The sequence below is a fragment of the Podarcis muralis genome, chromosome 2 (genome assembly GCF_964188315.1).
Source record: "Podarcis muralis chromosome 2, rPodMur119.hap1.1, whole genome shotgun sequence".
NCBI lineage: Eukaryota > Metazoa > Chordata > Lepidosauria > Squamata > Lacertidae > Podarcis > Podarcis muralis.
In genome coordinates, this window is record NC_135656.1 from 1,896,761 (window position 1) to 1,923,011 (window position 26,251).

Here is a 26,251-nt window from a genome sequence, read left to right on the forward strand (position 1 = left end):
TTCTACGCATAAGCTCGTCTGTTACTGCGGCAACCTATCAAACAAGTGCAACGTTTCCCTCTTTCCGCCCATTCTCCGTTACATCAGTTTCGTAGATGGTTTTGCAGTCACACAGTTCTGGATTTTGCTTTTGGCACAGAAATTTCAGATTAGTACTGCCTTAATTTCTTTTTTAAAATGCTACAATTTTGAAACGAGCCCTAATCTACATAACGGAATCTAGTTATGTAGCCTGCAGTAGGTTACGTTCTGCGGAGATGGTCCCGCTAGTCAGAACACTTTAGCACCTTGTCCGTTTTAGGGACAGAGATTAACACCTGAAACTGACTTGAATGCTCCATCTTTCAGCCTGTATGCAATTCATCGATACCTGGGCAAGTTAGTATAGCAGAATCGATCTAGTCATGGGGAAGGTCCTGTTCGCTCGCTGCTTCCGATTCTCCCCCAAAGAACCTGCTCAGCGGGAGTCTTTATTGAAGCCTTGAGACAACAGCCTCTTTGCGCATGGATGGGTGTCTCCTGCTGGGCACTTTTCTAAGCCTCAGAGATCCTGGCGGGGCGCACTTGCGGCATAGCATCCTCAATAGGCTTCCTAAGAAAATGGCATGGCGCGGAGCGGGGGGCAGCCCAGTGTAACAAGTGCAAGCTGCTTCCGTATTAGGAAGAATACGATCGCGACAGAATAAGCAGTGCGATCCCTGTTCGCTTGGTGTTTTACATCCCTCTTCTTTGTCATTCTCTATACTGCCACCTAATGGGCATATGCGGTCATGCAGAGTTGATCGAAAGCTGGTCTGCAGAGGCTGCTCATAGCGGGGCAGAGGGGCCGGCTGGTTTCCACCTCAGTATTGCCTCCACCATGTTTGCTGCTGGCCTGCTTGTTGCTTCTCTCTCTCTCTGCTAGCTCTGTTCCTTTTCTGAAATCTGACAGGGGCTACTTCTCCAGGCTTGATGGAGACCAACTCCTACTGGCCTCCAAATATGCAAATAGTCACCTGTGGGAAGGAACACACCTTTCTCTGACACACCCACCCATTATCCCTGTGTGTTTCTTAGAATCACATAATTGTAGAGTTGGAGGGGACTCCAAGGGTCATCATCTAGTCCAACCCCTGCAATGCAGGAATCTCAGCATCCAGTCACCAGACCCTGCTTTGCTTTCCACCAGGACCCCCTTTGCACCTTCACTTCACTTTTAAGACTGCTGTGGGCTCTCATGCATATGTTAATCAGATTTTCCAGAGGGACAGCAAAGCACCCTGTGTTGCAACCTTGGGGTGCTGCAGGTGCTGATTGACTCCCCCCACATCCACCTATTATCCCTGTGTGTTTCTTAGAATCACATAATTGTAGAGTTGGAGGGGACTCCAAGGGTCATCATCTAGTCCAACCCCTGCAATGCAGGAATCTCAGCATCCAGTCACCAGACCCTGCTTTGCTTTGCAAATGGCTAGCAGTTTTATTGCTGCACAGGGCCATTGCTGCATGTGTTGCTCTTTGTATTGTACAAGCACAAAGTAGGTGGTCCCCCAAAGAGCACCAAAGCCCCAGGGGGAGCCAACAGAACCCACAAATGGTATAGAAGGCAGTGAACATATTTGACAGATAAAACGATATGATATTGTACAGTATATTGTAAGGTAAAGGTACCCCTGCCCGTACAGGCCAGTCTTGACAGACTCTAGGGTTGTGCGCCCATCTCACTCAAGAGGCCGGGGGCCAGCACTGTCCGGAGACACTTCCGGGTCACGTGGCCAGCGTGACATCACTTCTCTGGTGAGCCAGAGCCGCACACGGAAACGCCGTTTACCTTCCCTATTTATCTCCTTGCACCCAGGAGTGCTTTCGAACTGCTAGGTTGGCAGGCGCTGGGACCGAACAACGGGAGCGCACCCCGCCGCGGGGATTCAAACCGCCGACCTTTCGATCGGCAAGCCCTAGGCGCTGAGGCTTTTACCCACAGCACCACCCACGTCCCATTGTATATTGTATTAGTACATAAAAACGCATGGAACATGAACTATATTCTGGCTGGGAAAGTGCAGTGAGTGGAGCATCTGCTTTCCATGCAGAAAGTCCCAGGCTCAATTCCTGGCATCTCCAAGAAGGGCTGGGGAAGTTCCCTGCCAGTCAGTGTGGGCAATGCTTGACTTGATGGGTCTCCACGCCATCAAGTGACCCAAGGAAGAAGCGGGGCTCCTCAGGCAGAAAAGGCCACACCTGCAAACAAAGACAGCAAGCTCCACTTTGGGCACCCAAGGGGAACCAATCCCAACAGGGCTTGCATTTGACACCAAATTTAAAAGGCAATCCAGGTGAGTGCTGTTTCTGAAGGAGTCCCTGGGTGAGCCCTTTGAAGCCACATCTTTAGCTGCCACCCAGTGGCGTAGCGTGGGTTGTCAGCACCCGGGGCAAGGCAAGTAATTTGTGCCCCCTAACCTGTGGATTTGCGCCCCCTAACCCGTGGATTTGCGCCCCCTAACCCGTGGATTTGCCCTAACCCCAGATGTTGCGCCCGGTGCGGCCGGCCCCCCCTGCACCCCCCACGCTACGCCACTGCTGCCACCACAACTATAATGGATACAACTCTTAACTATGTGGTGCCTCATTAGTCAGAGGCAAAATGTAGGTGGCAAAAAGGCAGGGCAATGAATGTGACTCTTAACTTTGTGCAACTGCCTACATTGCACACATCAAACCCTCTGTGAAAATAAGAGGAGACATTGGGGCTATCCTTTTGCTTCACTCCTTTCAGGTACTGGTCCATGCCTAAAAGCGCTGTGGTGCTTTCCCCATGAAAACTTGTTATTTAGTGCATAATTGGAGCAAACATCAGGCTTTCAGTGGATTGTCGTTTGCTCTGGTTGAGCTTTCCAGAGTGGGGAAAGTGCTGCAAAACAACCTGGGGCTGCAGCATCCTGACGGTTGTTGGAAGTGATTTGTTAAAAATGCTCCCAGCATTTTTTAAATGCTGTATAAAAGAACTACTGCTCCCATCTACCCCGCAAACAGAATACTTGCATCTCTGGCTTTAGCCCAGTACTTTGTTCTCTGCGCTAGTTTTCTATTGCCATATTTTTCTAAAACAAAGCAAAACACCAGAGAACTTGTCCACATAATGGACCTAGTGAAGGAGAACTTTGGTAGGTGGGCTGAGAGTCTGTTGGACCCTGAGTGAGAATCCGGAGGATGAGAGAGAGGGTGTGCTGGAAGGGAAATGAACTGACATTGCTTTATATATGTTAGTAACTTAGTATTAACATAATCTTTTTATGTGTAACTGTATTTTTAATAATATTTTGCTTAAGTTGTCTGTTGTTGCTTCAGTTTTCTGTATTTTTAATATATTAAGCAGTATCGAAATTAAACAATCAGCCAAGGTACCATTAGATATGGACTTCAAGTTTGAAGTCTGGGCTCCCCACAGCAAACAGCAAGTTGGGGTGCTGCTCAGATAGCAGGTTTCTCAGAGAGCCTCTGAGGTCCCATCTGCCGATGCAGGACTTCCCCCCCAGTCACCCCAAAAGTTCTTTAATCAAAAAGGAACCTGTTCTGGCCACTGCCACATGAAAAGCTTATTCGGAAGAGAGAAGGGCAGCCAGGACAGCACAAGGAAGGGCAACTAGACCAGTGTAAAGCGCCATTTAAACCTGGCAGCAACTCTTAAAATGCAGTTATTCTTTCAGGGTTCCTTTAAAAGAGATACAGCAAGCTGAAATTTGGCAACTGTCATGGAAGAGCTTAAAAGATGTGAGTCAGGAAGCTAGCCAAGTACTTTGTTGTCCCTCTCTAAGAAGAACAGAACAGACACAGGAAGCACCTGCCTCTGCTGCACTACAAGAAAGTCCAGTGCCACCTAGTGATTAAACCATATAATGACACTATCCACATAGCAAATGAGTCTGTTTGTAGCTGACAGAAGCAACCATGAGGAATAACATTGACTCTGAATCGGTGTGCCGACTTAAATAAAATATGGAGAGGCAGGTAAGCCACACCCCACGTAATCAATCACATGACAAGGTGCACACACACCATTTGGATGATGCCCATCAACTTTGGGGGGCCCTGGCCCCCTGAAATATTTTATTGGGGGGCCAAGACCCATTGGCCCCTAGAAGTTGATTCCTATACTCTGAATCACTATTTGTCACATACCAGTTTAAAATACAGGAGCTCTCTCAGAAGGGAAAAACAGTTAGCAATCTTAGGCAGGCTAAGAAAACTATGAGGGTTCATTTGAGTATTGTGTAAAACATCATACAATGGAGTGACTTTATCCAGCACATCAGAATTTAGGCAAAGGCATTGACCAAGCCACACAGAAAATTTCATTATTATGGAGAGTCAGTGTGGTGCGGGTGGCGCTGTGGTCTAAACCACTGAGCCTCTTGGGCTTGCTGATCAGAAGGTTGGCGATTCGAATCCCCACGATGGGGTGAGCTCCCGTTGCTCTGTCCCAGTTCCTGCCAACCTAGCAGTTCAAAAGCATGCCAGTGCAATTAGATAAATAGGTACTGCTCCAGCGGGAAGGTAAATGGTGTTTTCATGCACTCTGGCTCTTGTCACAGTCCTCCGTGCACCAGTAGCAGTTTAGTCCTGCTGGCCACATGACCCAGTAAACTGTCTGTGGACAAATGCCGGCTCCCTCGGCTTGAAAGCGAGATGAGCACCGCAACCCCATAGTAGCCTTTGACTGGACTTAACCGTCCAGGTGTCCTTTACCTTTACCTTTACCTTATCTTTAGTGCTAAGTGCATTGGAGTAGGACCACATAGATTGGGGTTCAAATCTTCTTGCAACCATGAAGGCTTTGGACCAAACACTGTCTCTCAGCCTAACCTACCTCAAAAGGTTATTGTGAAGGTAAGAGGGAGAGGGAGAGAACCATGTGCCCTTTTCTTAGTTTAATATTCACAATATAAAACAGATTGTATAGTAACAGTGATGTGGACTGGACCTACCTTCAACCTACTTTTGTAGAAACCCATCATTCCAGCAGGTGCAGGCAGCCAGTGACTATTCAAGGCAAATGCAGCCCACTAGTCATGAATGGTTTCTCTGGGACTGGATCAGCTTCTTGGTCTTTGTTTTGGCTGATGGGGAAAGCACCTAGCAGGCACAACATCTGGCAGGATGTGAGCTATGTTAAATTAGTTGTGCTGCTCAACCAATTAAGCAGAATTTTGGAAGGGGTGGGAACTGTGAGAACACAAATATTTCAAATCTCAGTGATGGTTCACTGTGTCTTGAGAATTTCAGGATTGTAGCCAGTAGCTTGACTGGCTTGTGGGAGCCTCTCTCTTTTTTATCCTTACAACAATTATGATTTTATGCTGTGAATTGGCATGTGGTTTTGGGATGAAGAAAGTTTTACAAATTTGGAGGAGAAGGAGGAGGAGAAGGAGACATCAGTTAGTTCTAGAATGGATAAGCTTTGGTTCTCCAGAGATTTCTGGATTACAACTCCCATCATGTTTGACCATTGGCCAGTGGCATAGTGTGTGTTGCCAGAGCCCAGGGCGGGGGATGTGTTGCACCCCCTGTTGGACTGGGCAGCTGTGGTGGGTGCATGTGCCAGGAGGAAGTGCCTGGAGAGAGTGAATGGAGTCCACCTCCCAACAGGCTCCTCTACTGCTGCCTCCACTCACCTGAGCACTAGACCAACCTGCCTGCTGCCACACCTCAGCTGCTAGGGGTCCATGGCTGTCATGGAGGTGCCTGATTATGCCCCCTCAAAAATGTGCACCTGGGGCCATGGCTTCCTTGCCCCCCCCCCCCATGCTACACCTCTGTTATTGGCCATGCAAGCTGTGGGAGTTGTGGTTAAACATCTGAAGGACTATTGGCTATCTCTGGTCTGCTCCCTGCAACCTGCTTGTTTCCATATGAGTAGCAAAAGCCATACACACACATTGGCTTTCTGTTTTCCTTCCATAATCCTGAAGCTGCAGAGTTGTGATTTTCATCTTTTTTATATTTTAAGGACAGCTCCCTCTTTCAGTTGCCTAAGAGTTTGTGCATTAGAGCAGAGGTGGTGAACTGACAACCTGCAGGCCCAAACTCCCCCCTCCAATACTTTTTTTTTGCTAACCTGCCAACTCCTTGCTATATTTGGCAGGCAGCAGTGGCATCAGCATCACCAGCAGAATCAGCAGCAGCACTGGCAGCATCAACAGCAACATTGCTGCTAATAACCAAATTAAATCTGTCAGCAGTGGCTGTGAGTGTTCAGCACTTCCACCGCTCTGGGTGCTTTCACCATTCTTTCCAGGGGAACTCAGAGAAGGCAGGCAGAGCACGTTGGAGCAGATCTACTCTAACGATTCACAAAAAGTGCTAGCAATTCCCACATTTGAGGAGGTGTACAAAATTCAGATGAGTCAGAAGGCTGATGCTCTAAGGACAAAACACAAAACAGATACATCAATCATTTTCCCCAACAAAATATTTCTGCTGCACTAATCTAGACTCTGGCAGCCAATGACAGTTGGATTCCTATGCCATGGATAAAGTCATTCAAATTAAGCAGATATGCATATTTTATTATTATCATTTTATATACAGTTCATTTAGTCCTCGTTCTGTTTCACTGTTTCTTGCAGCTTCTTCTGGTTTCTGTTTAGACATAAGCAATGTGCAGTGAACTAAACTTGGTGCTGAGGCCAGCCCCATAATAGCAACTGGAAAACTTAGCAATCATTGTGACTTTTAAGACTAGAGTAGACATTGCCCACACAGGGGCCCCATCTGCACTATGCATTTAAAGCAGTACTGCACCACTTTAAACAGTCATGGCTTCCCTTAAAGAATCCTGGGAACTGTAGTTTGTTAAGGGTGCTCAGAGTTATTAGAAACCCTTGTTCCCCTCACTGATTCCCAGAGTGGTTTAACAGTCAACCCTTCTTCCCAGCGAACTCTGAGATTGTCATGGGGTCAACACATCAGCAGAGCCAATCCAATGCAGCTCCTGCTGGAGCATTTCCACTGCGACAACCTTGCTGCCACATTGTCCCTTCCCCTCTCCATCCCAGGATGCAGGAACATGTTGGCTAGAGGGAGGTCAGGTACCTTGCATTGTCCACTGGTGGACTTCAGGAAAACTAAATGTTTGAAATTTAGAACACTGGTAGTTTGTTGTTTGATTCTACACATTCATTTTAATATGTATTTGTTTCAGGTTAAGTCGAAAGACATTGCACAACACTGTAGGGAGAGGGCTCACGATCCTGCTGTAATGTTGTACAATTGGGGTTGAGATGGGAGGTCTCTTGAGACACTCTGCCATTAGGCCTGGTGAGGCAGCAGGTCTGGTGGGCAGGGTCAGGATCCCCTGGACTCTTTCTCCTAAGGCCTCCCTGGCCCTTTCCTCCTGGGAGGACTAAGCGACCCTGGTTGCAGAGGACACTCTCCCAAACTGTCACCAGTGTGGAACTAACATTCAGGTGCCAGTCTGTTCGGCTCTGTATGTGGAATGGGAGGGGGCACCATCTTGTCCTTTGCCTCCCAGGAAGCAAAACGTCTGGCCCAGCTGAGAGAGAGCGCTACATGTTGTTGTTGTTGTTGTTTTGTTCAGTTCAGCTGTCTGGCCACTGGAGGGCAGTGTGCCACTTCCGAGACCATCAAAACTCTAATTGAGGAGTGAATCTTCTTGTCCTCCAAGGCAAAAGGCTCAACCAACTCCAATGGCCCATCATGTTTCAAGAGATGCTGCTCAAGCTAATCCTCCCCAAGGTACCAGCATTGACATCATCATCTGGGTGGGCACAGGCAGAGCTGTGCATGCATTTAAAACACGTGACTCAAATGACATGCCCAGAAGGATGCGACCTGCATAAGTCATGCAAATTTGCACCATTTGTTCTGTTTTTGTTCCAGAAGACAACTGCTATACAGAGCACTTAAACCTTCCTACTTCTCTTCTCCCTATGAAATCCATACTTGCAGCCACCATGAGGTCTAGAAACTTGCTTTTTTACAAACAACAACACAACCTTAGCATACCCTCCGAGTGTCCTGATTTTCCAGGGACAGTCCTGAAATTACAGAAGATGTCCTGGTTTCTCATTTGATCCCAGAATGTCCCGGTTTTCCTTTTTCCTCCCCTCCCCATCTCAGAGAACAATTAAAAGTGGTGGGGGTGGGTGGGGGTCCTGTTTATCCTGAAAATAAAATCCCTGCACCCAATGAAGGAAATGGTAAATCTGGCATACGAAGCCCTTCTTGTAATTTTGAAGGAAAAGGTCACCAGTACACTTTAAATCCATGAACTACAATGCTTCAGCAGCAAGCCATTTTTAATGAGTATTTATTCCTTTATTAAAAAAGAAGCCTTACACTGTCTATTCAGAAGTAAGTCCCACAGTATTCAATGGAGCTTCCTCCCAGGTAACTGGGTAAAGACTAGGCAGCCTTACACTGCAATTCTAAGCATTTTTACTCAGAACTTAATCCCACTGAGTTCAATAGGATTTCTTCTATCGTGTGTTCCTGAGCTTTCTCACAGTTTCCATTACTGCTACTATATCTCGCCTTTTCCCCTCACAGGGACTCAAGGCAGCTTAAGGCTAAATTTTTATTTTATTCTATTTATCTGTGGAAGGTGTTATACACAGTTCGTTCCCTCAGACATTTTTTCTTTACAACAATCCTGCAAGGACAACCTGTCATTGACTCAAGGTGATTGATGTCTATGTGTTCTATGTGATTGATGTCTATGTGTTCTATGTGTTCATGGGCGCATAACGTCTATGTGTGGGGCGAGATCAAGCGCGGGAGAAGCTTCCTGATGCAGAAGAGGATGTCCCTATTTTCACCAGGGAAATGTTGGAAGGTATGGGACACGGGTGGCGCTGTGGGTAAAAGCCTCAGCGCCTAGGGCTTGCCGATCGAAAGGTCGGCGGTTCGAATCCCCGCGGCGGGGTGCGCTCCCGTTGCTCGGTCCCAGTGCCTGCCAACCTAGCAGTTCGAAAGCACCCCCGGGTGCAAGTAGATAAATAGGGAACGCTTACAAGCGGGAAGGTAAACGGCGTTTCCGTGTGCTGCGCTGGCTCGCCAGATGCAGCTTTGTCACGCTGGCCACGTGACCCGGAAGTGTCTCCGGACAGCGCTGGCCCCCGGCCTCTTGAGTGAGATGGGCGCACAACCCTAGAGTCTGTCAAGACTGGCCCATACGGGCAGGGGTACCTTTACCTTTACATTTACCTTATGCCTTAGTTATTTAGGATGTTGTATGCTGTGCCCATTATAAAGTTCTACAAGCATATAGAATTGTAGAGGATCTATGAATAAAACACAAGTGAAGTGGAACATAGATCATGTCCTAGGAATTGCTAGAGCTAGCGGGCCTGTCACCCTGTCATCGCAACAGAAAAGCCCTTGGTCTACTCAGAAGTAAGCCCCACTGCGTTCAAGTGGGCTTACTCCACTTGGATTTCCAAGGGTGTCTTTGGTTCTTGTGTTATTTTGGAACATGTGGATTTGAAAGGGCTGTGTGTTTGATAGAGCTTTAAATGTGAACTGACTCAAATCTCTCTCCTCCCAACATCCCACCCCGCGGGATCCTTGGCTCGAGATCTCCTGCCCCTTTCTCTCCCATTTTAATTTCTCTCTCTCTTTAAATTTGCTTACAGGACAGCTGGGCACTGGGCACATCTCTGTTGCCTCTTGCTATCCCTCACAGACCATGGTGCAAAGTAGCAAGCAGGCAGTGCTGGGAGTCCTCAGCCACCTGCCCTCTCCTTTTGCCCAGAGACATCCTTAAATTAGCATATGCAAAATGGATGCAAATTTGTGCCACAGGCCTGCACCCCTGGGTCCTTTTTTTGCACCTAGCAACGCCCCTGGTTCTCTGAAGAGTCTTTAATTAGAAAATGGGAAGTGGAAGCCACTGATCTCCTAACAACAGCTCTGTGTGGCGCTGCCTCTTTCCCAAGCAGTTGCAGTGGAAGGGGGAGAGGCCTTCTCAGGGTTCGTTTCCGTCTGGAGTCTCATGGCAGTTTTGTTTTACTTTACCATTATTATTTTATTTGGGCTTCAGTACAGATCTCTTTTCCCCTCCCTTATTTCTTATGGGGGCAATGTTACTGCTGGTGGAACAATTCACAGCCAAGACAGAGGAAAGGAATAGACTGAAGATTTAATGTAGATGGTCTGCAAAGTGTCTGACTCAGTGCTTCCTGTGTAACCTCTGAACAACAAACCTGAAAAATCCTTCCACTCCAGGTCAGATTTATTCCTGGTTTAAGAATATGCGCAGTGCTTAGATTATTGGGGGGGGGGATTATTAACGGAATCCCGCACCTCTCAACTCCCTCTATTTTTGCCAAAACAACTCTCATATCTTGGTAAAAACAGCAGCTTTCTAAACTTGCCAGCCCACTCTGCCCCTCCTTAAGATTTGACGGTTGACTAAGTCAAACAATTAAAACCACAGGGCTGAGTTTGTGTCACAATTCTGTGCAAGTGGAGAAAAGGTGCAGCAACAGAATCCAGCCTCCTGGCACATCAGCTTTCATGCACAGGTGTGGGTGGATTTTTTAAAAATGGGGAAAGTTTCTAGTCCCTATGATTTCACTGATATGCTTGAGAGCACAGGGACAGTACCTGGCAGAATCTCGGAAGCCTTTTGAATCCTATTTGCTGATCAGAAAAAAGGAGTGCCCCAGAAACGATGGGTGTCCATGGATGACATGCTATAGAGGAAGTGCAAGGGGAGTTCCTTCCCTCACTTTTCAATGTGATTGTCCTGCTGTCATCTTCTTCCACAGCCACTATTGAGCTAGATGGACCAATGGTCTGATGTGGGAGAAGATAGCTCCCATGAACAGAGAGGCAGTTGGGGAGACAGAGAGCTGGGAAAGGAGCTGAGGGCATTGAAGCTGACCAGGTCAGAGGAGAGAGGCTGTCAAAGAACTTTCTGTGCATTGCCTGCAAGTTCACTGTTACTGGTGGGAGTGGAGCACATGGTGGAGCAGAGGCAGCCTCATGGAGCCAGTGGTGCATAAGAAGACAAGAAGAGCCCTGCTGGATTAGGCCAAAGGTCCATCTAGTCCAGCATATGTTTCTGACAGTGGCCAGCCAGATCCCTACAGGAAGCCACAAAGCAGGACCTGAGAGCAACAGTCACTCTCCCCTCCTGCAGTTTCCAGCAACTGGCATTCAGAAGCACACAGCAGAGCCATCAAGATCCAGCTGACTTTTCCTTCCTTATCCTCCATGATGGAACTAGGAAGGGTTGGGGTTAGGGACATGCCTTGGCCACTGCCTTGGCCACTGCCTTGGCTTGCCAATGTTCTGCCCCAGGCCTGTTCAGGAGAGCATCTCCTCTACTCTGCCCCTGCTAGTTAGAGACAAGCCCCACTGGCGGAGGAAGAGGAGTGCGGAGGGAGTGCACCGCCCCCAACAGCGTGGTCCTGGCAGGGTGCCATCGTGGCTGCTCCCCCCCCCCGCTCTGGGCACCCCACCCCCAGGATGTGCACCAGCCCCGCCTTATCCTGTTCTCTGCCCCCATCCCCGGTACCAGAGCATGAAGCTCCGCCACTGCCAAGCCCCACCATGTTTGAGGGGACAGGAAAGGATGCAAAGGTCTGGAGCCTGAATCTCAGTCTCTTCAACAAAATGGTTCAATCAGCACCAGCAACAGAGGTCTGGGGTCCCAGAACAAGCAGGAGGGGCCCCAAATGCAGCAGAACTGACTTACCACATATTGGAGGAAGTGAAGTAATACACATTACCGGCTAAAGAGCACCCACCCGCCAGGGTAAGACCATTCTGCCCAGTCTAAAATTATTGAGCTATGCCACTGTGAAGACTCATTGGAAGTGGTCAACCTGAAGATGGGTTTGCACACTAGAGGAGAGGACAGGAAGATGCAAGGACTCTCTCCCTTCCATGCCCCTCTTATCTCCTTAGGCTGAAAGAAGCCCCTTCTTTCCTCTCTCCCTCTCTTTCCACCTCCTGTCCCAGCTGCTTCTTGGAGGGCTCATCCACACTGCTGCTTTTCCAGTGCAAAGAAAGCACAGGGCCCAGCTCAGAAGCGGCATGGAGCTTCTGCCCTTCACCACTTCTGAAGCAGGTTCTCAGGACGCAGCAGCAGCCGCATCCCCCAAGCTGAACAGAGCACACCTCATCTGAGGGTTCATCCAGGCTTCCTTTGCTGCCATGCTTTTTAGGCTCTGTGTCCAAGCAGTTTTATTTTTTGTCCTAGCGAAATATACTACTGAATCAGAGCAAACGGTAATATGCGAAAAACCAGATTCAGCAGTAAAATGTGGGTTTTCCTGGGGAAAGTGCTAGAACACACACACACACACAGAGAGAGAGAGAGAGAGAGAGAGAGAGAGAGAGAGAGATGGAGAGAGACTGACAGGACATGGCGCTTTAAAGGCTAGACCTGCACCTAGAAATGTGGCACAAAAGGAAGTCTGGATGATCCCTTAGTCCCGCTTCTGGCTGGAGACAGATTAACCTCCTCCATCTTCCCAGGGCACTGATGTTGATGAGTTACAGTATACAGTGGTACCTTGGGTTAAGTACTTAATTCGTTCCGGAGGTCCGTTCTTAACCTGAAACTGTTCTTAACCTGAAGCACCACTTTATTATTATTATTTTTTATAATAATATTTATTAATTTTCCAACAAATTAAACACAACACTACAAAAAACAAAAAACAAAAACCATACAATAATAATAATAACAAAGAAAGAAAAAGACTACAAAACACTAACCTACAACTAACATAACAAAACAAAAACCATTTAAAACACAGTCCAATTTCAATATTTTATCCTCCTTTCACTAATTTCCACGACTTCCTCGCACCTCCCTTTTTGTATTCCACTTCTATTGATTGTTTCAGCAATTCCTTTCCATCTTCCTCTATTTTCTATCCTATAATTGTCTTAACACATTCTAACCTAACTTTTCCCTTTAATGCTCTAATAAGGTCAGAATTAAACTTAATTCCTTGTAACATTTCTACTAAAGCCATATAACTTCATTCCAACATTTTTCTAACATTCATTAATTTTACAGTATTTCTGTAAATAGTCTTTAAACTTTTTCCAGTCTTCTTCCACCGACTCTTCTCCCTGGTCCTGAAGCGCCACTTTAGCTAATGGGGCCTCCCGCTGCTGCTGTGCCGCCGGAGCATGATTTCTGTTCTCATCCTGAAGCAAAGTTCTTAACTTGAGGTACTATTTCTGGGTTAGCGGAGACTGTAACCTGAAGCGTATGTAACCCGAGGTACCACTGTAGTCTGCTTGGGAAAGGGATCTTAGCACTATGAGTGATCATAAGCTTTCCAGTCCTCGCCAAAGAGCCCGGGTTCAGTCCCTGCTATTCTCAGGTGTGTGTTTTCAAAAGGGTCTCAGGTAGATGGTGATGTGAACAACCTCTGCTTAAGATCTTCGTGGAGAGCCTCTGCAAGACAGAATAGGCAAGATGGGTTGAATGGACACATAGCCTGATAAAGTATGAATTGTTAGGGCCCTGTGCCAGAGGACTCTGGAACATATTTTACTCCAGTACAGCAGGTGTGGCTAAACTAAAACTCCCAGCACCCCTAACCATTGGGCCATGCTGGCTGGGGCTGATGGGAGTTGGAGTACAACATCTGGGAGACCCACAGGTCTGTCCCTGCCCCCCCCCCCCCCCGATCCTTGCTTCAGGTCACAGCTTCTCAAATGCTGTGGTATTGAGCCTTCCAAAACCTTAGGGAATTGACTTTTGACCCTTCCTTACACGCACTAGCTGCAGTACAGAGGTTTCTGTGGGGGCTTAGCACACATTCCCAGGTAGCCATCTTGAGATGTTGCTTCTTCAGCCAAGGCTTGCCTGTGGTGCAGCTCTACTTTAACCACAAAGAGCTCTTCTCCGCCAAGCTCGTAAGGTAAACATGAGAAGGAATCAGCTGATAAGACTACCCCCCCCCCCACTAAAAAAAATGGAACAAATACAGAAACAAAGATAACGGCAGAGAGACTCGGTTAATTGACCTCAAAAACACAGCTCCTGGATATCTGCTTGTGTCCGGCGTCTGTCAGGCGCACAGCCTCCCCATCTTGCACGTCCACAGGCAGATTTTGAAGAGATCCCAAAGGGTCCTGGTTCCTTATCTGCAGAAGCAAAGCTTTCCTCACCCTCTGTGATTAAGGAGACATTCAACTGTCTTCCAACCGCTGTGATAAAAAGAAGGTGGAGTGTTGGTGGGTGGGGTGAGGCAAGCAGGCAGAGAATATGGCTTGGCAGAAATAAATCCCTCCCTTGCCTTTTTAGATATGATGGATCAGCAAGGATGGATGAAGTGTTCCCATCAGAGGGTGAGTTTGCACGTTGCCTGCTTTCATCCCTCAACAGCTAGGATATTTTTGTCAATTAAAAAGCCTTTGATTGATCCATCAATCAATCAATCAATCAATCAGTTGACTTGCTGATTTGAAAGAGTAGGAGTAAGATCCTGGCACACTGGGAAGGAAGTTCCACAGCAATGGCAGCAGATCTGATAGGTCATGTGTCTCTTAGACCTGTCTGCCTGACGTTGTATGTCACTTTCCATAACATGTTGTTCACTGGGCATAAAACAGAGAAGAGGTATCTGCACCCTGCTAGATGCTGCTCAACTACGACTCCCTGCTGGTCAGGGACTGATGGGAGCTGAGGCTGCCATCATTATATTTCAAATTTATGAAGTGCTTCACAGCCTGAAGCCATTAAAGCAGGGGCCAACAAGATAAAAATGAAATACAGTCGTACCTTGGTTGTCAAATGCCTTGGTACTCAGACATTTTGGCTCCCAAATGCTGCAAACCCAGAAGTGAGTGTTCTGGTTTGTGAACTTTTTTGGAAGCTGAATGTCCGATGTGGCTTCCACAGCTTCTGATTGAGTGCAGGACGATCCTGCAGCCAATCGGAAGACGCACCTTGGTTTTCGAACCATTCTGGGAGTCGAACGGACTCCCAGAACAGATTAAGTTTGACAACCAAGTCAGAACCCCCCCCCCCAACAAACTCTAAACACAATAAAGCCATCTGTATGAAGTCTAAAAACAAGGAAACTATTTCTATAGGTGTAAAATCAATATGTAAAATCACATGTCATGAAAAGCTTTCTTTAAAAAGTCTTCAAGTAAATGCCTAAACATTCTGAAGCAAGGCGCCTATCTAATTGCAGCTGGTAATTGTTTCCGAACTTGGAGACCAGCAACATCTGGAGGGCCACGGGTCCTCCCCTCCTGGCATAAAGACTTCCACAACTATTACAGTTTAGCTCTCAAGTGCTACATGACTGTCACTCATCCCAGGGCCTTTGCACTCAGTAGCCAGAACTCTGGAGTCCTGGAAGGCGGGAGTAAGTTTTCTTCGTAATGGACAAGAGGGCCAAATGGAGCTTGCAGAGTCAGTCTCACCAGGCAGCTGCCACAGCCCATCGCTTTGGAAGGGGCCCCTGCTGCTGACCGCTTGGATCCTGTAACTCCTGTCCCTGCTCCTCCTGCCACTTGCTCACTCACTCCGAGCGCCAGAAAGCCGTGGGCATGAGCAGAAGGATCAGCAGCTGCTCCGGCAAACTTGCTCATCTGCCTTTTCCCTAGGGGCGGCTGGTGGCAGACTTTGGGCTCTCAGATTTCAGTGGCACCTTGTGCGATGCTAAAATTCGGAGCCCTCCTCCACTCACACTCCATTCTACAGCACTGCAGCATTGCAGCCGGGGCAGCCACAGTGGTCGTGCTACTCTAAAACTGCACAGTGGTGGGGGTTAGGACCAGAGGGAGACTGCAGTATGCCTGAGGGAGCCAGCCCTCCCTCTGGGCTTGGTTACATGCAAAAATGGTTCTTACTGATGATCTGGTTTATAACAAGAGAGGCCAGGGAGGAGCTGCAGCTTACTGGTGGAGTATGTGTGTTCCCTGGTCAGAGCCGAGCTGAGCATTTCTAGGTGACGTAATGGCCCAATCCTCATGGATTCAAATAGACGACTTTCTCAGATGTGTGCATTGGGATGTCCCACTGTTTCACCCTGAGGTTCCCAGTGGCCGTATCAGAGCAGGACTTTGGAGAAGAGATCTGGGGACCCCTGAGTAGAATGAGTAAGAGGGCCCTGGAAAACACCATTTAACATGCCCCCTTCATAAGGCCAGGAAGTCCAGAGTCTAAAATCACTGTACATACCCCACTCTGGATTGAACATGGGGACATAGGAAACTGGCTTATTCCAAATCAGACAGTTGGTTCCCCTAGCTCAGTATTGTCTACACTGACTGGCAGCTGTTCTCCATAGTTTCAGGCAGGAAGACTCTCACAGCCCTACCTGGAGATGCCGGAGATTGAGCCTGGGACCTTCAGCATGCAAAGCTGCTGCTCTGCTGCCGGGCTCCTGCCCTTGCCCAGGGAACCTCTGCTTCCTGTCAGGCTTCATCTGCAGCTCAGGCTGGCTTATGGTGCTTCTGGAAAGAGGGAGTGGTGCTGCAGATTATGAAGCAGAGCTGGGATGAGCCCCAAGATCAGGCCGTGGGAAAGTGCACGGGGATTTGCAATGTTTGTGATTAACTAATCCAGCTCAGAGCATGACTAGAAACCAGATCCTCCGGGCCTTGTGGGCAATTGGGTATCATCCCGGCCTTGCAAAGTGAGCTGCAGACCACAGACGGCTGTAAGCCATCGACACACCCAGGCAGCTACGCAGGACAGCATGAGCCAAGATAGAAATATGCGCACACACAAACACACGCATTTCAAGAGGACTGGGTCAGTGAACACACAAACTTGAGCGTGTGATATGACCACACACACAATGCACTTCCACTTACTTCCCTGTTTAGGGAAGTTTTTAATATTTAATGCTGTATTGTTTTTAACACTTGCTTGGAAGCCGCCCAGAGTGGCAGGGGAAACTCAGCCAGATGGGCGGGATATAAATAATAAATTATTATTATTATTATTATTATTATTATTATTATTATTATTATTATTTATTGTACTTACATCTTGCCTTTCCTCTAAGGAACAACATCTGGGGGGCATCAAGCTTCCTCACCCTGGCATACATGGCTCTCCTCCCCTATTTTATCATCACAGCAGCCCTGTGAGGCAGGTGAGACTGGGAGTGCAGCAGGCCCAAGGTCACCCAATGAGCTTCATGATGGAGTGAGGATTTGAATCTGGATCTCCTCATCTTCAGAGGATCACAAGTAGCTGGGCTGGCAAAGGTTGATAATCCTAGGACAGATCAGTGTGGGAGGGGTTAGACTTTGGCCTGGGAGACTGGGGTTCAAGCCTCCCCACTCCCACATGAATTTCACTGGGTCAGTGGTTGTGTGGGAGGAGCTTCACACGGGATATCAGTGAAATAATAAAAAGATCAGACTGGCAAACCCCTTTCACAGATGCTGCCCAAAGTCTTTTAATTGGCCTCACTTTGGAGTAAGGGAGCAGAGGCAGAAGCCCCCCAATTTCCACCCCCACCAATTCCCAGGTTCTGAATGTGTCTTTTCCCTTTTGTTTGCAGAAGGATAAGAACAGCACTAATGATATATAAAAAAGATCCCTTCTTCAGCGGAAATTAGAATGTAGTTTGGAAAAGACTTGCTGTGCTTTGAGGAAGCCCTTGCTTTCCTTTTCACCATGTACACACATTTATTTTGTTCCACAGGCTTTAGAGCAGCCCAGGAGAAAGAGTCTGTGACCCTGAGGGCGTTCTTGGGCTCCAGCTCCCATCAGCCCCAACCAGCCTGGCCAATGGTCAGGAATATGCGAGCTTTAGTCCAACAAACATCTAGAGGGCCAGCAGTCCCGCATCCCAGCCAGTAGGGCCAGAGGTGAGCCTCAGATGAGCACAAGCCAGCCTTCTTTCAAACTGCCTTCTTTCCTTTCAGTTGTTCAGTCGGAACAACTATGGGCAAAGAAGACTTTGCAAAAAAAATTAAAAATAGAGAGAGCTCACAGTGGCTCTTTCAGTGGAGTGACCTTTAGCTTTGGCAACTGAAATGTTTATTGTTTTAAGAAAGAAGGGTAGGATAAAACTGATCAGGCTCTACCTAGAGTCCAGCCCTGGGAAACCCTAGCTCAGATTACATCCCTGTTGGAAATTTAAGAATCTGCTTTATGCCATCAGTCTGTCTAGCCCTGTATTGTCCTACTCTGACTGGCAGCTGCTCTCCAGGGTATTGTGCAGACAGGGAGGTTTCCCCCATCACCTGCTACCTGATTCTTCTTGCTAGAGACGCCAGGGGCTGAGTCTGGGACCTTCTGCATGAAAGTATCATCTGCTCCGTAATAATTCAGCTATGGCCCCTGACCCAAATGTTGGGGTAAACAGAACATCTCTGAACAGATGAACAGCTGAACAGGGCAAAGGATTCTGTGTAGAGATAATTCTCTCCAAATCAGACTCCCCAGTTTGTCTGTGATCAGCCACTTGGTCACAACAAAAGCCTTTGAGCGAGACTTCCTGCTGGGGGAAAATAGTTTTTTGTTTTGTTTGGCCAAAGTCCTATCCAGAAAAGGGAAATGCTCTGTGTGTCAATGGTTTATCTGAGATTCCTGTCTTTGTGGCCCAGGATCTCAACAATCCCTGGCTTTGCTAAGTCCCATTTCTTTTCTGGATTCACTTATACACACAAACGGAATAATCATCATCATCATCATAATACCACAAAGCAACTATGCAAAGCCTGAGTAAGGGCTGCTGCAATCCTCCCGTGTCCTTGTGCCAAATCCCCAAACCCAGGAATGGAAATTCACTTAAGGCTCCGGCATTCTCTCGAAACGAGCCAGCCAAATAAATTGTGATCCTCCTTGCCAGCTCATATGTTCCCCTATAATCCCACATACATTAGCTGCCACTTTTATCATCACAAACTACACCACAGTTATTTGCTCTGATCAGGCCTCTAAATCAGAGAGTTCAACCAAAAGAGCTTCCCAGAGTCAAGAGGGCTGTTCAGCTGAAGCTGCCCAGTACCCAAGGCCTGGGGCATCTGAGGCAGAAAACCTCACAGGCAACTGTCCCAGGCAGTAAAAGGAGTAAAAGGGAGAAAATTAAATAAAGAACGATCTATTTGCTACCCTTTCTGCATACTCAAAATCAGCTGCATTGAGGGGGTCACAAGGGATGACAGAGGGATTTATCAAATTTTATATGGTGGGGGGGGGGACCCAGGATAAAGCATAAATTATTAACTGATATTAAGGATAGAGGGGGGCTTTGTATTGCCAGACATGAAACTTTACTATGAAGCATCCTGCCTATGTTGGATAAAAGAGTGGATAATCTTGCAGAATACAGATTTATTGGATTTGGAGGGATGGGACAATAGATTTGGATGGCATGCTTACATAGGCTATGAAAAAGTCAAAGTACACAGGAGCTTTCTAAATCATATAATAAGGAAATCATTATATACAGTGTGGGATAGGTGTAAAAACCTAGTAGAACAAAAAACACCTTGGTGGTTATCCCCCTAGAGGCCGTTTCAGTAAAGAGGAAAAATATGGGGGGAGGGACTGGGCAACCTATAAAGAAATATTAGAGGAGGAAGAAAACCAATTAAAATAGAGAAAGTTTGAAGAAATCAGACATCATTTCACAGATTGGCTGCAGTACCATCAAATAAATGACATTTTAAAATTAGAAGAAAAATATTTGCGACAGAAGTTTTAAGGTTGGGAAAAGACTTAATAGAAAATAAAAGGAAACTATCTAAAATGTATAGACTCCTGCTAGATTGGGAAGTAAAAGAGGAAGAAGTCAAGGAAGCAATGATTAAATGGTCAAAGGATTTTGGGTATACCATTCGGATGGATGCTTGGGAAAAATTATGGACTAAATTTCTAAAGTTTACTGTTTGTTACACACTAAAGGTAAACTTCATGAAAATGTTTTATAGATGGCACATGACCCCCAGCAAATTGGCAAAAATGTACAAAACAAATTTAAACATATGCTGGAGGTGCAAACAGGCTGAGGGAACAATGTAACACATGTGGTGAGGAATTTTAAATTTTTTTCAGACAAACATTTGCAATAAGAGAAGGGTATTCCTATACACAACAGCAGCAAGAATGTAGATTGCTAAAGATTGGAAGGGAGAGAAAACTCCAACGAGAGAAGAATGGCAGATAAAACTCTTTGAGTATTTGGAACTTGCAAAGATGACAGAAATAATCAGGAATCAAATAAACGAAAAGTTTACAAATGAGTGGGAGCGCTATAGAGGGTACTTAAAAAAACATTGCTCCCAAATAAAATCTTTAGTGTGCTTCGTTTAATTTTTGCAAATTGCATGAAAGATGGATAATGTATTTTATTTGATGATGGTGATTGATAAGGTGAAAAAGGATGCAGTTAAAAAAGAAAGAATGGTCCTGCAGTGAGGTAGATGGAAGTCACATTAGAAAAGTAGATGGTTATTTATTTATGATTTAAAGTTACAGAGATACATGGTGTTGAATATTTTTAATAAGTAGGGGTGTTTTTTCATGATTTTTTCTTTGATGTACTCTATGATATTTTTTGATGATGAATGGAATAGATGTAATATCTAATGAAACCAATAAAGGGCCATGACAAAAGAGAGAGAGAGAGAGAGAGAGAGTCACATCACCCTGCCAAACAGTAGAGCTGGACTCGTCCACCTTCCCCCCACCCTGAATCAACAAGAAGTTGCATGATGCAGCAAATGTATTGTGTCACATAAGCTTCTGTGAGCCAGAGACCACATTATCTGGGGTTGCCATACGCCCGGAATTTCCCAGACACAGCTGGAATACTGCAGTCAGAAGCCGTGTCTGGGCAGAAATAGCTAAAAATGTCTGGGGAAATCCAGACATATGGCAGCTGATGTCAGGAGTCTACATTTTGGAGAATTTCCTTAAAACTAGCTCACATTTTCACTTTTTGAAATATGACAACCCTACATCATCAGATGCATGAAATGGTCTCAAACAAGTACAGCAGGTGTGGCAAGTGGAGCCAAAAGAAAATTTAATCATTTGTTTTGGTGTTGTTTTTATAAAGGAGACCAGAGTATCATGCAATGCAAGGAATATTGGTCTGGTATGTCACAATCCTATTGGGAGCATACAGCATACATGCATCCAATCACATGAGCGCAAGATCCAATCAGTACGGGTGCCACCCACACCAATGAGCTACTGGCATGAATAGACAGAACAAGATCCACAGGGTAATCCAGTGTTTCCCAACCTTTTTCTGACCCTGGCCCTCTTCTGACCTTGTTTCCTTCCTGTGCCCCCCCATGGGTGTAGCTAAGGGGGTAGCTCCCCCCCCATAAGTACAAATCAATAAAAAATCAATACAAATATGAGGTTCTGCCCTCCCTAACAAAAATCCTGGCTACGTTCATGCTCCCCCCATCCTACCAGTAGAAAGGTAGCTATATAAATGTTTGGGGGGGGTTGTAAATAGAACATGTTTTATTTATAATTTTAATAATTTATACAAAATACAATTACTTAAAATGATAGGACCATAATGAAATATTGTTGAAGCAGAAAAACATAGAACCAAGGAGCTGGAAGGGACCCCAAGGCTCATCTTCCTAGGGCAGCCCCCCTGCAATGTAGGGAACTCAGCTGAAGCACCCGAGACAGATGGCCAGTCAACCTCTGCTTAGAAACCTCTAAAGAAGGAGAGTCCAGAATCTCCTGAGGGAGATCCATCTTCCATGTAGTATAAAAGTAAACAGCACTTATTTGACCCCAGTTATTTGACACAGAGGGGGAAATCTACAGATACAGTCCAAAAGGCACACAGGGAGTTCTGTATGTATGGGAGAATTTTTAAAAGCAAGTGGTCCGCACTGACCTGGTGCAAAAAGATCTTGTCATCCGGAGGAGCCCTGGCTGCCTAGATTAAACACTATAGCCCCCCACACCCTTACCTGGGAGTAAGGCCCACTGAAACTCACTGAACAAAAATGGAAGCTGAACCCGGGGATGGCAATACAAGTGGGTAGTGAAGACATTCTGTAAAAAGTGAGTAAACAGAGTGCTCTTATTACCCAGAAAGTATCCAGTGCAGAAGCAATCAGAAGAAGTCCTGCCAATAATAATAAAAAAGGCAACATTTGTGTCAGGAGTAGAGGGATTTTGACAGAGCTATTTGTGGAATTGCTCAGAAAACCCAGGCTGCCCAGTCAATGAAGCCCTAAAAGATGCAGCGCAGCCACACAGGGCACTTTCCCAAGCCTTCAGGCTCTCTTGGTCACATATGGATGTCTCAGAATTGTTGGCACACTTCCACACTACCTAAAAGTGTGATACTCAGAGAATATAGGATTACTAGAAAAGTTTGTCAGTTGTGTGGGTGTTTCCCTCAAACGCGGCAACGAGGCCAAAACTTTTTTAAAAATAGCACGCACAGAACACAAATTTCCCCAGCTCCTAATGGCCAGGTGCATTCAGAGGAGAGCTCCCTTGCCTTGAAACTCTTTCTCTGCTTGTACTTTAAGACAAGAATATTGCAAACCTATGTGCTGGTGGGGTCTGCATTTATCATAGTAAGCACGCTAAAGCCATTGCTCCTATGCAGCATCACAGAATTGTAGATTTGGAAGGGACCCCTTGGGTAATCTGGTCTAGCCCCCCTCCCCGCGTTGCAACGCAGGAATCTCTTTGCCCAACATGGGGATTGAACCCAGAACCCTGAGATGAAGAGTTTCATGCTCTACCAATGCTCAGAAGAGAGTTTGTTTTATCATTTATGTATTTTATTATATTTATATCCCTCCGCTTTCCACCAAGGATGTGGAATGGCAGATAGTGACCAGCCCAAGGCTACAATCCTATACTCACTCACTTGGGAGCACTGCAGTTGATGGGACTTATTTTAAAATAGGCATGTATATAATTGTTTTGGTTTGCGGGGTCAGTCAGGATGACATCTGTGGATCCCTTCCAGGCCTTTGAGGTTAGAATCTACACTGGATGGATCAGACAAGTCTCTTTGTAAGATACTGGCCAGTTAAGAGCTTCCATTTACATGTCCAAAGAGGGTTCCCTGTTGCCATACAGACCAAGGGTGGGCCTTTTCTCACCTTACCTGGCTGGATGCCACATCATCCTTGGCTGGAGAACAACAGGTGAAAAAGCTTCATGCCAGAGGAGGGATTTCAACCCAAGTCCTCTCCGGTTCTAGCCAAACACTCCACTACAATACCAATTACAAGTTGAGTGATTTAACCCCTACCCTAGATTAAATTGTAGTTGATTTGACTAACATTTGTTGGGAATCCCAACTGGAGAGACGGGTGTTGCACTCCTGTCCTGCTTGTGTGCTTCCTCCAAGCACTGCGAGGGCAGGATGGTGCACGAGATCAATGCCTGGCCTGACACAGCAGGGCTCTTCTTGTTTTCTTAAGTTAGAACTTTTAAAAAGGAGTATGTCACTCACAGAACAGTGTGTTGCAGTTGGTCAAGGAAATTCAAAATTTGGGGAGGAAAAATCAGGTATGGCCCCAGGTCGTGCTTTGCCAGCGTGCAAGCAATTGAATCATGAAGGGATCCGCGGGTGCAGTGGCGTAGCGTGGGGGGTGCAGGGGGGGGCCGGCCGCACCGGGCGCAACATCTGGGGTTAGGGCAAATCCATGGGTTAGGGGGCGCAAATCCACAGGTTAGGGGGCGCAAATCCACGGGTTAGGGGGCGCAAATTACTTGCCTTGCCCCGGGTGCTGACAACCCACGCTACGCCACTGCGCGGGTGCATAGGGCCGTCTGCTTGGTTTCATTTGGGTGACAAGGAGCAGGGAAGGGGGTTAGCAAAGGGGGCAGGAAAGAGAAATAAATGGAAAGAAAGGGCTGCCCCTGCCCACCTTTGGCCCCGCCCACTTTTTACTCCAGCCCCAACCGGGAAGATTGCTAAATCCCAACCCTAGGATAGGTAGCTGTTCAGGTGGGGTCCTGCCCTAGCTAAGCAAAAGACCCACAACCCAGCAGATCAGGCCAAAGCAGGGAACAGCAACCTTTTCCAGCTGTGGGCCGGTTCACTGTTTTGAAGGGGAAAAATGAACAAATTCCTGTGCCCCACAAATAACCCAGAGATGCATTTTAAATAAAAGGACACATTCTACTCATGTCAAAACACGCTGATTCCTGGACCATCTGCGGGCCGGATTGAGAAGGTGAATGGCCCACATCCAGCCCATGGGCCTTAGGTTGCCTACCGCTGGGCCAAAGCCCTGAGTATGTGGGTCAGGGAGATGTCCCAAATCTTGCTTACTCCACCAAGGAAAACATTCTGCATTAGCTTCATAGAGGCTCGCTTATGTCATTCATTTTGCGGGGGTGGGGATGAGCCTCCCATTTAGGACTTGGGTGCTCAAGGAGTGATCCTCAACCTAGTCATCTCTAGGCAACATGCTGCCTCCATGCTACATGCCCCAGGCAGCATTATAGGGACTCACATACACCCTGGAAAAGGAGGGCGGTGTGCAAAAAACCCAGACCATTATTTCATACTCCAAGTATTCATAATTGCTAATTCGATTCTGGGTTGAAGGGAGTTTGCTGCTCAACACTATTATTCATCATTACTCAAAACAAAAGAACTGAAGTGTATGTCAATTATTTTTTCAGACCATCTACCTGACCCTGAAAGTTGAAATTTAGGACACATGTTAACCAAGATGCCACAATTACTCAGCAGAGTGCTGGGGAGGGCAGAGAAACTGGGGTGCTTTGGGCATCATATGGTCAGAAGGCAAGACCCAGAGCTTACTTCATTACAGAGGTCAACACAGTGAAAGCCAAGCCATATATGGGGCAGTAGGCACACTATTTCCCCATTGCATGCTTGATGTCTTGAACCTCAGCATACCAGGAAATAAGTCTGATGGTGCACACAGTCCCAATGCTAGAGAGGAGTCAGGAAGTCCACTTGGCTCCGGTGGGGGGTTGCTCTGACGGTGGCAGCAAGGGCTGGGGTGGCACAGCAGGCTCCATTCACCCTGCACTCTGTGCCCCCCCCCAGTGCCCACGTGCCCCCCCGGGTGCTGGCAAACCACTCAGCGCTGCTGCCTGAGGTGAGTCCCAAAGTCACAATCTAGCGGTGTTCCCAAAGCAGCCAAGCCATGGTTCATCAATGGAGAAAGATGAGCAGACACGGAGTCTCTGCCGTGCTTTTCTTTTATCCTTCCCAATTTTGATTGATGCACCAGAGTTTGGAGGGAGAGGATATGAGCTGTAGCAACGAAGAAGACATCGATGTCAAGCCATAGCTTTTGTTTGTACAACAGGATCATCTTTGGCCCCATTTCTCCCCAGGCCTGTCATTCTGCCTGGCCCCTTCACACCTTCTTTCTCTCCTGGCTTCTGAAATATATCTATAGCTGCCCCAGAGCCAAAATTCATGGATGTTCTTCCCACAGTGAAAAAGAAATACATAAGGTGCCTGGGTGGAGCCAGGAATTATTTTAAGGGGTGTCAGGCTTTATGTTGGAGGGGGCAGAACCAAGTTATCTGTGAAACAATTGAGTTCAGTATTTTTATTTATTTACTTGATTTAGTGGGGCAGCTGCCCCCCCCCCCGCACCCCCTGGCTACACCCATGATAAGGTGTTGCATTCTCCCTCCCCTGGGAAGAGACTGGAGTGGGGAAGAGATGGGATGCGGGAGAGAAAGTTGTTGCTCTTTCTCAGAGTATACCCCCTCAAGCACCCCCAGTGTGACTCCCTGACAACTTGTTCAGTGGCATCGCTCCTTTTGAAGAGCTGGCAGGTTGAAATGCCGTATCCCCTTCCTTCCCTCAACATCCATCCACCAGTAGATATGAATCAGCCATTTAGTTTCAACTGGCAAGGCGCACAATATTTCACAGGGTTTCATAGCTACCACACTGAGAATTTTGGACAGGCAGTATTGAATGCACCAGTTAAAGAATAGGTCTCTCTGGAGGGATTTGTTGGCACCCTAGACCCAGAGACAGGCAAATATCAGGCTTGTTAAATCTACTTTGTTTTTCAGTCAAACCCTCACTCCCACTGCATGATCTAGCAACCAGAGCCACACCAGACATTTAAAGCACATTGCTTCCCCCAAAGAATTGTGCCCCCCACAGTGCCACAGTTCCTAGAACCCTTAACAAGCTATGGTTCCTGGGATTCTATGGGAGAGTGGTATGTGCTTTAAATGTACTCCAAATGTATGGCAGCTTGTGAACTGGGTTCCTCTCTCAAGCTCACCCCCAATAATCTACCACAGGGAGTTCAAGCTCCCTCCTCCCCATTTTATTGCTGC

At 46.9% G+C, this 26,251-nt stretch overlaps 1 long non-coding RNA gene across 1 annotated transcript; it reads right to left on the reverse strand.

Moving 5' to 3' along the window:
- Window positions 1-12,656: 12,656 nt before the first annotated feature.
- On the reverse strand, window positions 12,657-16,601 carry LOC114592688 (uncharacterized). Its single transcript, XR_003705504.2, has 3 exons — window positions 16,308-16,601; window positions 13,999-14,181; window positions 12,657-13,423 (listed from the first exon to the last, which is right to left on the reverse strand). It is a non-coding gene; the product is annotated as an uncharacterized LOC114592688 (long non-coding RNA).
- Window positions 16,602-26,251: the final 9,650 nt, after the last annotated feature.